This window comes from Bos javanicus, chromosome 6 (genome assembly GCF_032452875.1).
Source record: "Bos javanicus breed banteng chromosome 6, ARS-OSU_banteng_1.0, whole genome shotgun sequence".
Lineage (NCBI taxonomy): Eukaryota > Metazoa > Chordata > Mammalia > Artiodactyla > Bovidae > Bos > Bos javanicus.
This window is the reverse complement of record NC_083873.1, coordinates 29,108,265-29,125,202: the sequence shown is the minus strand read 5'-3', so window position 1 is coordinate 29,125,202 and position 16,938 is coordinate 29,108,265.

The window sequence follows — 16,938 nt, the reverse complement described above, 5'->3', positions numbered from 1 at the left end:
TGGAAATGGAGGTTATTAAAATCTTCAGTGTGAAAGTGACTTTGAATTAAAGTCTGTGAAAAAAATTGACATTGTGAGAAACACAAGAAAGGCAGTCATTTTAACATTTTTAATTGTTAGATGTTTAGAATTGTGCATTCATTGCCATCCTGGGAAAACTTTAACAGGTCGCAGATTCTACAGTTTGGGCAACCTATTTTCCTTTGGATTACATCAAATACACGTGAGTACCAACTCTTTAATCACAAATACAATATGTCATTGTAGAATAATAAACTGTGATTTGTTACAGGTGTTTTTAAGGAACAGAATCATAACATGTGTTTTCCACACATAAGTTCTGAACCAAAATCAAGCAGATGAAAACCAAAATAAGTCGTTTATTGATTTTGTGAGTATTGGAGGCCTTGCCTTATATCTGAAGGCAAGAGAACTTCTTAATAAATTCAGTTGCAAGTTATGTAGGATTCTTACCATAGTGACAGATTTCCTAGAGGAACAGCGTGGAGTGAAAACATTCTTGGTGTGAATCTCTTCTCTTATGAGAAAGAGAAACAGATAAGATTGTAAGTACCCAGTTTCTTCTTTCATGCTTGCTAGTTAGAAAAAATCAATTCCACCTGAAATGCAGTCAAAATATGATTAGAGAGGCAAGAATACCAGCCAATGGATGGTCTTTCCACGTGCAAGGAAACATGGGGAGTGGAGAAGAAGGCTAGTGCTTGCTTCTGCTAACATATCTCTTAGAAAGGGGATAATAGAGGCCAACAAGGAACAGTGCTAGGTAGACAAGAAATCTGTGACCTAAACTGCTACTTTAATCTATATTTATCAAGTCACTGCCATATACAAAGGACAATGCTTTATACAGACTTTGGTGAAGAGGTTGAACTCAATAAAGAAAAGGTTAATTAATAAAAGAATGATACAAAAACTCCAGCTGAATATAAAATCCCAAGTCAAGAGGTAACTTAGTTAATTGGCGCCACAGTTCCAATTGCCTTTGTTTAGCATTTGGAAACAGAAAATAAAGAATAAGCAGAGTACCAAGTTGCACTTGTCATGTAGTTAATATCTTTATTTCATTTGCTGTAGATCACAAAAAATGGCCTAGATTCTTCCCTACATCATGCATCCATGATCTTTTTAATCTATTGATAGCTTTTCAGGGTTCTGGGATTAGCCATGGTCTTTGTTTGGGCCAGAAACATGTAATAGCAAACATGACCAAGTAGAAGCTGGAAAAGTGCTTCAAAGAATGGACTTAACCTCTTGCATTGTTGCCAGCACCAGGCCTGGTCTAGAGTGTGTTGAAGTGTAATAGACTTGCAGTAGAGTTAATTTATCCCAGTTGGTCCACCTGAGGCTGCCTTAGGTAAGCCCAATGCCAGTAAGAGTGAGTGCAGCAAAGTTCCACAATGCAACTAGAAAGCAGCCCAGTCCCTTGGGCATTTGAAAACTTACTGTTATATGCCACTGAGGTTTTGTGGTTCTTTTATATAGCATTATGGTGCAATAGATAAATGGTGCAGCTTCTTTCTACTGTCCTTTCCTCTTTTTCTCTATGTCTTTCCCTGAAATCTCTTTCTTTTTTCCTTCCTTCAGTGATAAATTAAAATTTATTCATCATTTTCTGTGTGCTGGGCAATATACAAAAAACTGGAGATGCAAGGATAATGAGGCACTAACCCAACCACTTTATCCTTACCTCTCTGCAATTCATGCTCTCTTATGATTATCAAACTCAATAGGCTATAAAATTAAGTGACTATATGCAGCCAAGTATGATTTAGTTAATTGTTGAATTCAAATCTCTTTGAGCAACTAAGTGAAGGTAAATAATAGACAGTGCTTAGTCATTACTTTTATTGTTAGCTCTAGCCTTATGTTTTAAAATCTGGGCATAAAGCCCTGTGCTCATCTGTAAGGTTGTTGGTATCTAAAATGCCAGGGGGAAAAACATATCAAGTTGAGTATACTTTAATCATAGGCATTGCCAGAGAGAAAATACATACTAATGTGGGACTGTATATGATGTGATGACATAACTATCAATACTAAGTTATATTTTAAGTGGCCTTATGAAAATATGTGAAACATATAGATTTACATTTTAATTAAAAATTTTTATTATGAAAAGCCCCAGTCATATGCCTGTTAAGCCAGACTCAACAAATATCAACTCAAGGTCAGTTTTGTTTAATCTGTAGCCACATACATTTCTACATTTTAACTTGAAGCAAATCACAGCCAGCATATTATTTTATCTATAACTATTCAGTAAGTATCTAAAAGATAAAGTCTTTAAAAAATAGCAATACCGTTATCACACTAAAGTATAATAATTACTACTTAATATTCCCAGGGACGGGGCATCCTAGTGGGCTGCCGACTGTGGGGTCGCACAGAGTCGGACACGACTGATGTGACTCAGCAGCAGCAGCAGCAATATTAACAAAGTCCACAGTCCATGTTCAAATATGGACTGTTGTCTCTGGTAGCTCAGATGGTAGAGAATTTGCCTGCAATGCCAGAGACCTGGGTTTAGTCCCTGGGTCATGTAGGTCCCCTGGAGAAAGAAATGACAAACCACTCCAATATTCTTGCTTGGAGAATTCCATGGACAGGGGAGCCTGGTGGGCTACTATCCATGGAGTCACAAAAAGTTGGACACTATTAAGTGACTAACACACATCAAAAGGCAAATAAATTTCACACATGGCAACTGATAGATACATATTTAAGTCTCTCAGTTTTAAAGGTTAACCTATTTCCCCTTTCTGTCCTTTGCAGTTTACAGTTTGAAAGAAAAGAGTCATTTGTTTGAGATCCTGATTCATGTATTTCCTGAAACATGGAATTTAGATCTATGGGCTTAATCATATTTGGGTAAGATTTTCTTGCAAAAATACTTCAGAGGCAGTTTGGTATATTTCCATCAGGAAGTCCTGGCCTATCTCTTTCAAAATCTATTAATTATCTACATTAATTCATTAAGGAATGCAAACTGATGATACTCTGATTATATCTCTTTACTTGCTGGGTAGAACATAATGCTAAAGAGAAACTTCTCTAGACGTATTTGGTTACCCTGGGATGTAGTTGGATAGGACAAAGTAGACAAATGCTCAATTGCCTTCGGTATTAACTAGTATTCAAAATCATGGAATTATAAACTTGCATCTCTTGAAGATAAACAATGAGTTTACTACTTTTCTTTCTCTTCCTCTCTCTGTATCTTATTTTTTTAAAAGAACTTTAATGATTCAGGGGGCCTCCCAGATGGCACAGTTGGTAAAGACTCCACCTATCAAGGGAGTTTACACAAGACAGAGATATAGGTTTGATCCCTCAGTCAGGAAGATCCCCTGGAGGAGGAAATGGCAACCCGTTCCATCGACAGAGAAGCTTGGAGGGCTATAGTTGGACATGACTGAGCACACACACAACACTACATAATGACCCATAGATTGAATCATATTTGATTCATTTTAAATTTTTGGTCAGCAAGAGGTGCTTCAGGTTGCTTACTGAGTTTTTTAAATAATCCTCAGTTGTTTTGGATGGCTTATTTTGCTTCCTGATTGACAAAATGTTCCAAACTCATTTTGCACATTCCCCTCACTCCCAACCCACACTAGAATCAGGTATTTCAAGGAGCCCCTGGTTCCTTTGTATGAGAAATGGTATTTAGAGACTACAGTTTGAACACTAGTGGTAATATGCAACTAAACTCCTCATAGTTTCTAGGCCTGTGTAATACTTAATAGATTTATTCAGACTTAATTCAGATTTAGGACCAATTAGATCAGAATTGTATATATAACTAGAGATCTTGTATCTGCATCACTTGACAACCAGGGCTGAAAATTCATGTTCCCAGGGACTCCAGTATAATTGTTTATTGGTTTTTTCCGACAATACACATATAACACTATCTGTACTACCAGAAAACAATGTCAGTAGTAACACCAAAAACATAATCATGCAAAAAATATTGAAACTTTTTTTTAGTTATTTTTTGTGTTTAGGACACATCTAACTAAGACTTGTAGTCACATTTTGTGTTTAGTTATTTGAAATAGTTCCTTTTTTTGGTTATGTCAGTACCCTGATGCTGCTGCTGCTGCTAAGTCCCTTCAGTCGTGTCCGACTCTGTGCGACCCCATAGACGGTAGCCCACCAGGCTCCTCCGTCCCTGGGATTCTCCAGGGAAGAATGCTGGAGTGGGTTGCCAATTCCTTCTCCAATGTACCCTGATAAATAACTAGAAACTGTAAATATTTATAATTTAGCTTTAGATTTTGAGATAGTTCTATAGCATTTAAATTTTTTATCATATATTTAGAATATTTTCATTAAAGTCAAAAATCACAAACAAGTTGTAGTAACCAGTCTTCGGCATGACACACAAAGATCTTTGCCTCTGGTATTCATTTCCTTGCACAATTCCCTTTCACACCAAATTAGGTCAATCTGTATGACGTACACTTTGAAAGTGATGACATGTGACTTCTAAGGATAGGTCTTAAAAGACATTGTGGCTTTTGAATCACTCACTAAGCGAAACCAGCCACTATGTCTAATATATTTCTTGATACTTTATTAAAAAGCTCATCCTTTGGGGGCTCTCAAAGAATTGAGTGTTGAATGTGCAATTTTACACAATAAATCTACTTCTACATCTGTGTCTTCCTAAACCTTCAGGTTCTTCCTACTACACTATGTGAAAGAAAATCAACTTCATGAATATAGGCTACTCTCAAATCTATGTTTTAGTTTAAAGGAAACTGCTAGAGGTGTTTTTATTGCTGGAGCCAGCACCTTAAATACAAAGTCTGTGATAAGTGAATCCATATCAATATTTTGACGTGATCAAAAATTATATTCCATCCTGCATGGTTAAAACTCTTACAGTTCATTACCACATATATTTACGAAGGTTTCTGGTGATATAAATTAAAACATTGCAGTTATTTTGGAGTAAATATCTCCTTCTAGACTCACTTTTGTTTCCCTTAAGGCTTCTGATATCTGACACTAAATATAGACCTAGAGGCAATAGTGTGTGGTTTTGGGGTGGGAGGTCTTGAGGTGTGCAGCATCTCCTTACCATACAACTAACTGCCTCTGTAAGTTTATTATGTGTTCTTCAAGCAAGGGGGAGTGTTTCCTTAGCCATGAGAGGAGAGGAAGCCTTAGCTGATAAAGAAGGCTTAGGAAACTGGGAAGTTCAGGATGCTCACCATAATTCAAGTTTACCCATGTGTTCTTATTGCAAATCACCATGTCCCACTATTTTCCAGTCAATGCTCTTTCAGTTGTTGAATAGTCAGCTTTTATTGTACTTCTCTGACTTGCATAATTAAATGTTGGGTCTTATATTCAGCAGACTTGGCTATGTCAGGTATAAGGAATATGTGATTTTTTAGGTCAGCCATAGAATTTGATTTAAATAGAGTTTAAAATCCCATACTCATCATCTTTTGTAAGGCTCTCTTGTGCAATAAGAAACATCATCCTTCCTCAGAGATTTAAAGTGACCATTACCACCACTTTACAACTGTAAAGTGCAAAAGCCATTTGATCTGTCAGAGTCCTTACTTAGGCACTGTCACAAGCAACAGCTTGTGATTTAACTTGCTATGATGACTCTGAATACTGTGGATTTCTAGAATCTTATTTCACATTGACATGGAAACTAGCCTGCATTCAGAAACCTTGCCAACCAACACAAGGATCTTCTCAGTTAAGATTTATACCAGAATAGAGCTACCAAACGCAGTGTTTCAAAAGAGAGCATGGCAACCCACTCTAGTATTCTTCCCTGGAGAATCCCATTGACAAAGGAGCCTGGAGGGCTATAGTCCATAGGGTCACAAAGAATAGGAAGGGACTGAAGTGACTTAGCATGCACACAGAGCTACCAACCTAGGTATTTCAACAGAAGGAAGTCCTTAAGAGAATTGATTACACAGGTGCTGAAAATATGAATGAGAAACAGGCAACACTTGGATAACATGATGATAATAACTGCAGGAAAAAAAAAACAACTGCTACCTTTACAGGCAAGAACTTGAGGTTATCAGCACATAGACGATTAAGGGAAGGCATCATGTAGTTATGATTTAGAATTTCTTATGGAAAGCCTGCCCAACTGCCAAGAATAATGCTGAGGGGGACAATGGAGCAGTTCTGGGAATGCTCAAGGAAGTTAGAGGCTGGAACCAACTCCTGCTGTTGTGCTGAAATGTCCTGATTAGGGCATTACTATCAGGAACAGTATGAAGAGAGGAAAAGAATGAACTAATTCTCCTCTCCTCCGCCTTCAAGTCTTGCTACTATTAATAGAACCTAATGGGTTGTCATTTGATAGAGAGTATGCAGAATCCCAGATACAGCATCAAAAGGGAGAGAATAGAAAGACAGATTTGAAACTAAAGGTTAGTAAATCAGTGACTGGCACAATTACTGGTTTTCTGTCGTTTTAGTAGGGGAGAGATCTCCTCTCCAGCTGCACATATCTAGGACTTCCTCCTCTGTTGTTATCACTGGGCGTTCAACAATATAGACATGCATTCCTTGAGATCTGTGTCATCTGCTTCTCTCCCTACTTTTATGTGGAACTTCTTTTTCCTTTGCAACAGTGTCTCCTTCCTGCTCAATGAAGTTTCTCTTTCCAGAAGTTTCTTTCAAACCAGACTGAGTCTTTTAAATCAGTTACACTTGATTGGTTTCCAGAGTTTATAGAGTCCAGACTGCCATGTACTATTCACATTTTCCAGTGTCTCCATTCACCTGTGAATTTTTGCATGCTGATCAGATTCTTGTTATTTGAGAAAGAGTGTGGTTGACGGTTCCCTTCTTGAAGACTCTGGTTCTCTGGGCCTTTGGGAATCTCTTTGCCTTCCTTCTGGGTCCTCCTCCATGTTGCTACCACCACACAGTCCTTTTGGCAGCTGTGCTTTGGCCCAGCTTTGTATGTTGTTGTTTTGAGACTACCAGTCATTAGTCTTGCTGTAAAAGTTACCTGTTGAATTTTTTAAAAATTTAAGTATAGTTGATTTACAATATTATATTAGTTTCAGGTGTTCAACATGGTGATTCAACATTTTTATAGGTTATACCCTTTGTAAAAGCTCTTATAAAATATTGACTATATTTCTCTGTGCTGTACAATGTAGTTTTGTAGACTATTTATTCTATGACTAGTAGTTTGAATCTCTTAATCCTCTAAATAGTGGTAAACACTAATTTGTTCTCTATATCCATGAGTTTGTTTTTGTTTTGTTGTATTCGGCCATTTGTTTTATTTTTTAGATTCTGCTATAAGTGATAACATGTAGAATTTGTCTTTGTCTGTTATTTCACTAAACATAATGCCTTCCAGGGCCATCCATCCATGTTGTTGCAAATGGCAAAATTTCACTCTTTTTTTATGATTGAGTAGTATTCCATTGTTTGTGAGTGTGTGCCTGTGACATCTTCTTTATCCATTTATTTGTTGATGGACACTTAGATTGATTTCATATTTAAGTATAGTTGATTTACAGTATTATATAGGTTTCATGTGTACAACATTCAATACTTAAAAGTTATATTATATTTATAGTTATTATAAAATAATATCAGAAGGACTGATGTTGAAGCTGAAACCAATACTTTGGTTACCTGATGCGAAGAGCTGACTCATTTGAAAAGACCCTGATGCTGGGAAAGATTGAGGGCAGGAGGAGAAGGGGACGACAGAGGATGAGATGGTTGGATAGTATCACTGACTCGATGGACATGGGTTTGGGTGGACTTTGGGAGTTGGTGATGGACAGGGAGGCCTGGCGTGCTGCGGTTCATGGGGTTGCAAAGAGTTGGACACGACTGAGCAACTGAACTGAACTGAAAATAATTGCTATATTCCCTGTATTGTACTATATATCCTTGTGTCTTGTTTATTTTATACATAGTAGTCTGTACGTCTTAATCCCTATACGCATCTCACCTCTCTGCCCTTCTTTCTCTCTGTTGGTAACCACTAGCTTGTTCTCTATATCGGTTTTCTTACAGTCACTAGTTTGTTGTAGTGTTAGATTCCACTATAAGTGATATCATACAATATTTCTATTTCACTGACTTATTTCACTTGGTGTAATATCCCCCACCTCCATTTACAATGTTGCAAAGAGCATTAGTTCATTTTTTTCATACACTTGTGTAGTATTTCATTGTGTATATATAGCAGATATTCTTTATCCATTCATCTGTTGATAGACACTTAGATTGCTTCCATATCTTGGTAATTGTAAACAATGCTACTATCAATATTGGGGTGCATGTATCTTTTTGAATTAGTGTTTTTGCTTATTTGGGATAAATACCCAGGAGTGGAATTGCTGGGTCATAATCCACCTATGATGCAGGAGACCCCAATTCTATTCCTGGGTTGGGAAGATCCCCTGGAGAAGGGTTAGGCTACCCACCCCAGTATTCTTGAGCTTCCCTGGCGGCTCAGATGGTAAAGAATCTGCCTGCAATGCAGGAGACCTAGGTTCGATCCCTGGGTTGGGAAGATCCCCTGGAGGAGAGCATGGCAACACACTCCAGTTTTCTTGCCTGAAAAATTCTCAGAGGAGAGGACAGAGGAGCCTGGTATACTACAGCCCATGGGGTCACGTGGTAGTTCTATTTTCAGTTTTTTGAGAAGCCTCCATACTGTTTTCCATATTGGCTGTACTACTTAATATTTCATTAACAGTGTATCAGTTCAGTTCAGTCGCTCAGCCCTGTCTTTGTGACCCCATGAACCACAGCACACCAGGCTTCCCTATCCATCACCAACTCCTGGAGTCCATCCAAACCCATATCCATTGAGTCAGTGATGCCATCCAACCATCTCATCCTCTGTCATCCCCTTCTCCTCCTGCCCTCAGTCTTTCCAAGCATCAGGGTCTTTTCAAATGAGTCAGCTTTCCGCATCAGGTGGCCAAAGTACTGGAGTTTCAGCTTCAACATCAGTCCTTCCAATGAACACCCAAGACTGATCTCCTTTAGGATGGACTGGTTGGATCTCCTTAAAAATTATCTTTTCTCTACATCCTCATCAACATTTGCTCTTTGTGGCCTTTTTCATGATAGCCATTCTGACAGGTGTGAGGTGGTATCTCATTGTGGTTTCAGTTTTCATTTCTTTGATTATTAGTAATGTTGAACATCTTTTCCTATGCCTATTGGCCATCTGCATGTCTTCTTTTTTTTTTTTTCTTTTTAATAGCTTTGTTTCACATACTATACAATTCATCCATTCAGAGTGTACAATTTAGTGATTTCAGCATATTCACAAAATTTTGGAACTAATATCACATTTAATTTTAGAACATTTTCATCAACCCCAATGGAAATCTATTGGTAGTTCCATTAAGTATGATGTTAATGGGGTTTTCATGTAATCCTTTATCAGACTAGTAGAGTTCCTTTCTATTTCTAGTTTGTTAAATGATTTTTTTTTATCCTGAATGGGTGTGAGATTTTGTCAATTATATATCCTGTGTCGTTTTGAAATTATTATATGTTTTGCATTTTTTCTATTAATATGATATGATATTAATATGATATATTTTGTTGATTGATTTTTGTATGTTAAACCAATCTTGCATTCCTGGGATAGATCCTATTTGGTAATGGTATATAATTCTTTTTTACATGTTTCTGGATTTGATTTTCCAGTATTATGTGAAATATTTTTTCTGTCTATATTCATAAAGAATATTGGTCTGTAGTTTTTTAAAATTTTGCTTTGTTTTACTTTTCCTGTAATGTCTTGTTTAATTTCTTGGAAATACTTGGAAAGCCCCACAGAATGAGCAGGAAAACATTCCATTCTTATCTATTTTTGAAAGAGCCTGTGAAGAGTTGGGTGTAGTCCTTTAAATCTTTGGTAAAATTTACTGTTAAGCAAGCTCCGGGTGATGGTGAAAGACAGGGAAGCCTGCATACTAAAGCCTATGGGTTCACAAAGAGTTGGACACGACTGAGCAACTTAATAATAAAAATTTACCAGGGACATTATCTGGGCTTTAGATTTTTTCTGAAATGAAAAGATTTTTAATCATTAATTAATTCTCTTAGGTTGTTATAGGTCTAGTCATATTTTCTATTTCTTTAGTCTGTTTGGTAGTTTGTGTCTCTTTAGGAATATGTCCATTTTAATGGTGTTACCTGATTTGTTAGCTTACAACTTTTCATAGTATTCCTTATAATCTTTTATTTTTGTAAACTTAGTTGTGATATTCCCTTTTTTATTCCTGATTTTCTTAATTTGTATCTTGTTTTTTCTTTCTGTCAGTATAGTTAGGTGAGTCATTTTTGATGACCCAGTTTTTGGTTTTGTTGATTTTTCACCATTGTTTTTCTGTTCTCTATTTCATCCATTTCCAGGCTAATTTTTATTTCTTTTGCTTGTGTTAGTTTTTGTTTGTTTGTTAATTTTAGTCTACTTAAAATGAATTTGGAGCCACTTCCATTTTGTCTGTGACCAATAAACATTTGAAAACTACAAGGACAAAAGCCTGTTTATATATTCTTTAAACAGCACTTTCAGTAATAATACTTTATCATGAACTTTCTTGAGTAAAGAAATGCAGTGTTATTGATCCATCATTAAAAATACACCATTTCTTAGGTGTTACTTATAAGTCAGTGACTACATTGTGAAAGTCAATTTGATCAGTCAAAATGATTTGATTTGCAAGTCTTATAGACCTGAGTTTATTAATAATTAAATCAGGTTCCACATGTATAAATTTATACAGAGGTGTACATATATACATACATATGTATGCATATAAACACATGTATTCATATATAAAAATATTTACATGTATATCATTTACATTATATATTTATACTTTGTATACATATATACACATATATACATAATTTGCCTTATGACTGTTATCCTTTTAGCAAGACTGAGCTCTGGGAACTTTGACTTTTGGCAATGTCACATGAAGGAACAATATACTCTGAAACATGTCATTAATAATAGTAATAAGCTCTAAAACTAAAAAGTGTAGAGGAGATGCTTCATATACATTGTCTCACGGAGCTCTTACTATTTTGAAAATTGATATTTACATGTTTATATTAAGAAAACAGGCACAGAAAGGTGAAGATTTTATTCCTAGATTCACAAGAAATAACTGACAGAGCAAAGATTCAAAGAGGGTTTCAGAGATTTGCTCAGCTCCTTTTAAAAATATAGCTCTGCATTCTCAATGCAGGATTAGGGATGAAGTACTTTCAAGTATATTTATCATCTCATGTGAAGAGTAAACATATTTACCATATTTAATGGAAGTAGATTGGGTTACATATGAGGTTAGCTAACTGGACTAATCCTGTCTGTATACTGAAATCTAGGCATATATGTGGTCAAAATAGGGCAAATAAAACTGTATTAAAAATAGAGAACTGACCTTGTATCAAGATGTATTTTTGTAGTTTTAGATGTCTAGTGCACTTATACCTCTTTCTAATTACCAAGATGTGGTTCTTTGGTCAAAGGCTGCCAGACTATGCCATGTCAGAACGGCTATGGGCCCTTTCAAAGAACAAGTCATTGATATTGACCTGCAAAGCCTTAGAATAGGCATAAAGCTCCCACAGACAATCATGGGCGGAAACATAAAGAACCTAGTGATGGTTGACTTCTCCATTCTCGATATGATTGATTATAGAAAGTCATAAACAATACAGGACTGATCACTAAATGGAATAGCCTCAAGGAGAGAGGTCCTTGGTCCAAGAAGATTAGTCAAAGAAGAGGATATAGCTCTGAAAACATGAATTATGGTTTGGGTTAGGAGTGATAAATGAATCCTTCTGTTGATATTCAGTGGAACCCAGGGGCTATTTGAGATGGTTTGGAAATGTAACTGCTTCAGGAGATAGACAGCTTCATGGTAAGAAATGTCTTCAAAATATTAATACTTTATTGACATAACCCTTATCTTCTTAGGAGTAATACATTAAATATTTTTTTAAAGTTCTAGGGTGATCTGCATATCACAGTTTTGTTGTTTCATTCTCTCTCCAATCCATTACCCTCCTCACCCAGATTTGCATATTGACCATTTTTAAAGAAGAAAAGAAATATTAATGTTCCAAAAGTTAGCCATGTGAAATTGTGAAGGATTAGGTCACACCCTTATTTTTTTTTTTTTTGCAGTGTGAAGGTTGTAGAATTTAGCCAAGATTGAAGAGAGGGAGGAAGGGAGAGAGGGAGGGAGAAGGAGAGGCAGAGAGAGGGACAGAGGGAGGAGGGAGAATAAAAAACAGAAACCTGTTATTTACACTTACTGCAAAGCTATCACGTTAAATGGAATGATGACTAATTTTGATTTCTGCTTATGGAGTTTGTTGAGTATTTGAACTACTGTCATGCTTCTCCCTTTTCCAAACTTCCTGTTATCACACTACTGCCCATGGTCTTCAGACTTGGGAGGATGGGAGTTTGTTCCTGGATTCTTGTTTATTCCTCTACTGGAGGTTTGTTTGTCACACTGAGGGACTTTAGTACAAATTAGGAACAAGGCAGCTCTATTTTCACCTCATTGAGATTCAAACTAAAATTGCTGAATAAACTTGTTGTCTTTATTCAGAACTCCCTTTTGACTTCTGAGTATGATGAAAACAAAGATCTCAGCCTTATACTGTTCCTGCCATCACCTGTTTCCTTCTTTCTTCTATTTCACATTGCTTCTTACAGTCCAACCCCTTCAACTACATGGGTAACTCTCCTGAAATTTCTTGCTGCATTTTCTGAATTTGCTTCAGCTATTAACTGAAGCATTAGGACCTGAAACAAACAAACATACATAGATTTTTCTTTTCTTCTTTTCATTCTTACATAATACAAGGTAGGACGCCCTCATCTTTTTATCTGCATAGACCAAATTAAAATGAAAAGCTAACTGCTTAGATGTGATTGTAGATTTATGGAAAAGAAAAATCTGACTGTATGCCAGTCGCTATGTCATGCACTTTTCCACATGCTTAAAGAAGACTTTAGCTTTGTGGGCTAGCTGTCACATTAGAATAAGTAAGAAGACAGGAAACTAGATCAGATGCTCTGGTTGTTATTTAACTGTCTGCTAATTTCTATTCTTCATGGATGGATGAAAGAGAAATTAAGGTATAAGATGATGAGTAAACATCATAACAGTTTGTTACCTCAAGAAGCCTAAAATTAACTGCAGTATAGATATGTTCTGAGTGGTCTCATAATTCAATCAGCAAGATGAAATTTTAGCAATAAAATTCAGATTTTCAGAGAAGATGATTTTCATTCCTACCACTGTGTACTCTCATACTCACTGAAGATGATGTTGAAGAAAGGATTCATTTTTTATTTGTTCCTTTCCTCCTTACGAGCTTGGATTTAAGAGAAGTTGACAGTGTGTGGGGGTGGATGGAGCTTTGGATTAATGTTTAATTTTCTGTCCTTCAATTACACCAGTGTTAGAATAAGAGTTGTAATATCACACCAAGAGTAGTGAGAACATGAATTAAATAATGCCTGTCAAATTCCTGTAGCTCCTTAGAGAAAGGTATTGCCATTTGATTCAAGTTCATTTGTAAATGACTAGAGATGTAAAGATAAAGAATTTACTTGATTTCTTTTATATTACAAAATTTCAAGTATATTGATATTTTGTATTCCCATTATACATAGGACTCTGAATCTACTCAGGTTCAAACCTAAGACAAAGCATTTATTACACAACATAGGCAGGAGTTTCACAATAAATAATGTAATTATAAAGTAAAATTATTTACATTTTTAACATTACATGATTAAAAGAACAAAGACATTTGGTAAAAATAGGGAAGGTTTTCCAGTATTTATCTTTTTACTATAGCTTGCCATAATGACTCTATAGGCTCTTTTCTTAAATAGTTCACATTCACATTTTTAGAACCCAATTTAATTGCAAAAAAGAAAGAACCCGTTTTCTCAAGCAAATTTTTTTCCTTTAAATTGTAGTTCTTACCCTTTATTGGGTCACTGATTCTCTTTGGTATTTATTGAAAGTGATGACTTCTCTGTTTATGTAAAAGTGCTATGTCAACCAAAGTCTTCACTGAAAATAACAGGGACCAATGCTGTTTTGCTAAAGTAGAGATAGGACGTACTAAGAGGTTATAAATAGCTTACAGAATCTTTGAGCGGGTCAGAAAATTAGGCCTGGGAGGATATGTTATTCAGAACAACGCTTCAAGCACGCTACTGTATGTTGTTGCCCATCCAGAACTTATATTACCACATTGCATGCTAGTGTAGAAAATTTGACTTTTGTTTCTTTGGAAACTTGATTCAGTTGATGCTACCTTTGATATCAAGAGAAAGATGAAGAGGCATACTCTGTTGTTTGTTCATTGATTTAGCCAATATCATGTAAGTTCTACCGTGCTATTAGGCACTAGGGAAATCATAGGAAAAAACAAAAGGAGATAGTCTGTGGTTTGACAAAGTTTTTTAGAAGCCTCAAAGCAATTGTGGCTAAATCAGTGACATTTTGTAAGACTTTTATCTGAAAGTATTTGACATTGTTGCCAAAAGCTGTAGGGCTTCTTTAAGAGAATGAACTCGGGGGGAATCAATAAAAAAAGCAATACCATCACTCACAAGGCTATAACATAAAATGGAAAATTCCAAGAAAATGCAAGATAAAGTCTGTAGAGTGGTGGTATGAAAATAGTGTCCACAGTGGAATTAAACAATGATGTAACCAATAAAGAAAAAGTGTAAGGAGACAGAATTTGAAATAATCATACATATGTAAATTTAGTCTAAAGAGCCAAGTAGTTAGTTGCAACATTATATTATATTGCAACAAAATACCACAAACTGGGTGGCTTAAACCATAGAAATTGACTTCTCATATTTTTTGAGTTGAGATATCCTAGATCAAGATCCAGGAGTGTTTGCTGTCCGGTAAGAGCTGTCTTCCTGGGTTGCAGACAGGTACCATCTCACTGGGCTTTTTTTTAATTTGTCATCTTCTTTTTAAAATTATTTTTCTTTTTATATATTTTTTAATTGGAGGAGAGTTGCTTTTACAATGTTGTATTGGTTTCTGCCATAAAACAATGCAGACCAATGATAATTATACATATATCACCTCCCTTTTGAGCCTCCTTCCCATCCTGTCCTCCCATCCCACCCCTCTAAATTATCACAGAGCACCAAGCTGGGCTTCTTGTGTTATATAGAAACTTCTCACTAGCTATCTATTTTACACATGGTAGTGTATATATGGATACTTTCTCATTTTCCCACTCTTTCTTCCTCCACTGTGTCCACAAGTCCATTTTATATATCTGCATCTCCATTCCTTCCCTGCTACAAGGTTCATCAATATCATTTTTCTAGATTCCATATGTATGTGGAATCTAGATATTCATTTTTCTCTTTCTAACTTACTCCACTGTATAACAGGCTCTAGGTTCATCCACTTCACTAGAATTGACTCACATTTGTTCTTTTTATAAGCCAAGTAATGGAGTAGCCATCAAGGTCAACAAAAGAGTCCGAAATGCAGTACTTGGATGCAATCTCAAAAATGACAAAATATTCTCTGTTCATTTCCAAGGCAAACCATTCAATATCACAGTAATCTAAGTCTATGCCCCAACCAGTAACACTGAAGAAGCTGAAGTTAAATGGTTCTATGAAGACCTACAAGACCTTTTAGAACTAACACCCAAAAAAGATGTCCTTTTCATTATAGGGGACTGGAATGCAAAAATAGGAAGTCAAGAAACACCTGGAATAACAGGCAAATTTGGCCTTGGAATATGGCATGAAGCAGGGCAAAGACTAATAGAGTTTTGCCAAGAAAATGCACTGGTCATAGCAAACACCCTCTTCCAACAACACAAGAGAAGACTCTACACGTGGACATCACCAGATGGTCAACACCGAAATCAGATTGATTATATTCTTTGCAGCCAAAGATGGAGAAGCTCTATACAGTCAACAAAAACAAGACCAGGAGCTGACTGTGGCTCAGATCATGAACACCTTATTACCAAATTCAGACTTAAATTGAAGAAAGTAGGGAAAACCACTAGACCATTCAGGTATGACCTAAATCAAATCCCTTATGATTATACAGTGGAAGTGAGAAATAGATTTAAGGGACTAGATCTGATAGATAGAGTGCCTGATGAACTATGGAATGAGGTTCATGACATTGTATAGGAGACAGGGATCAAGACCATCCCCGTGGAAAAGAAATGCAAACAAGCAAAATGGCTGTCTGGGGAGGCCTTACAAACAGCTGTGAAAAGAAGAGAAGCGAAAAGCAAAGGAGAAAAGGAAAGATATAAGCATCTGAATGCAGAGTTCCAAAGAATAGCAAGAAGAGATAAGAAAGCCTTCCTCAGTGATCAATGCAAAGACATAGATGAAAACAACAGAATGGGAAAGACTAGATATCTCTTCAAGAAAATTAGAGGGTTCAGGATGGGGATAAAAAATAAAAGAACGAGAAAAAAAAGAATTAAAAAAAAAAAAGAAAATTAGAGATACCAAGGGAAAATTTCATGCAAAGATGGGCTCGATAAAGGACAGAAATGGTATGGACCTAACAGAAGCAGAAGATATTAAGAAGAGAAGGCAAGAATACACAGAAGAACTGTACAAAGAAGGTCTTCACAACCCAGATAATCTCGATTGTGTGATCACTGACCTAGAGCCAGACATCCTGGAATGTGAAGTCAAGTGGGCCTTAGAAAACATCACTATGAACAAAGCTAGTAGAGGTGATGGAATTCCAGTTGAGCTATTTCAAATCCTGAAAGATGATGCTGTGAAAGTGCTGCACTCAATATGCCAGCAAATTTGGAAAACTCAGCAGTGGCCACAGGACTGGAAAAGGT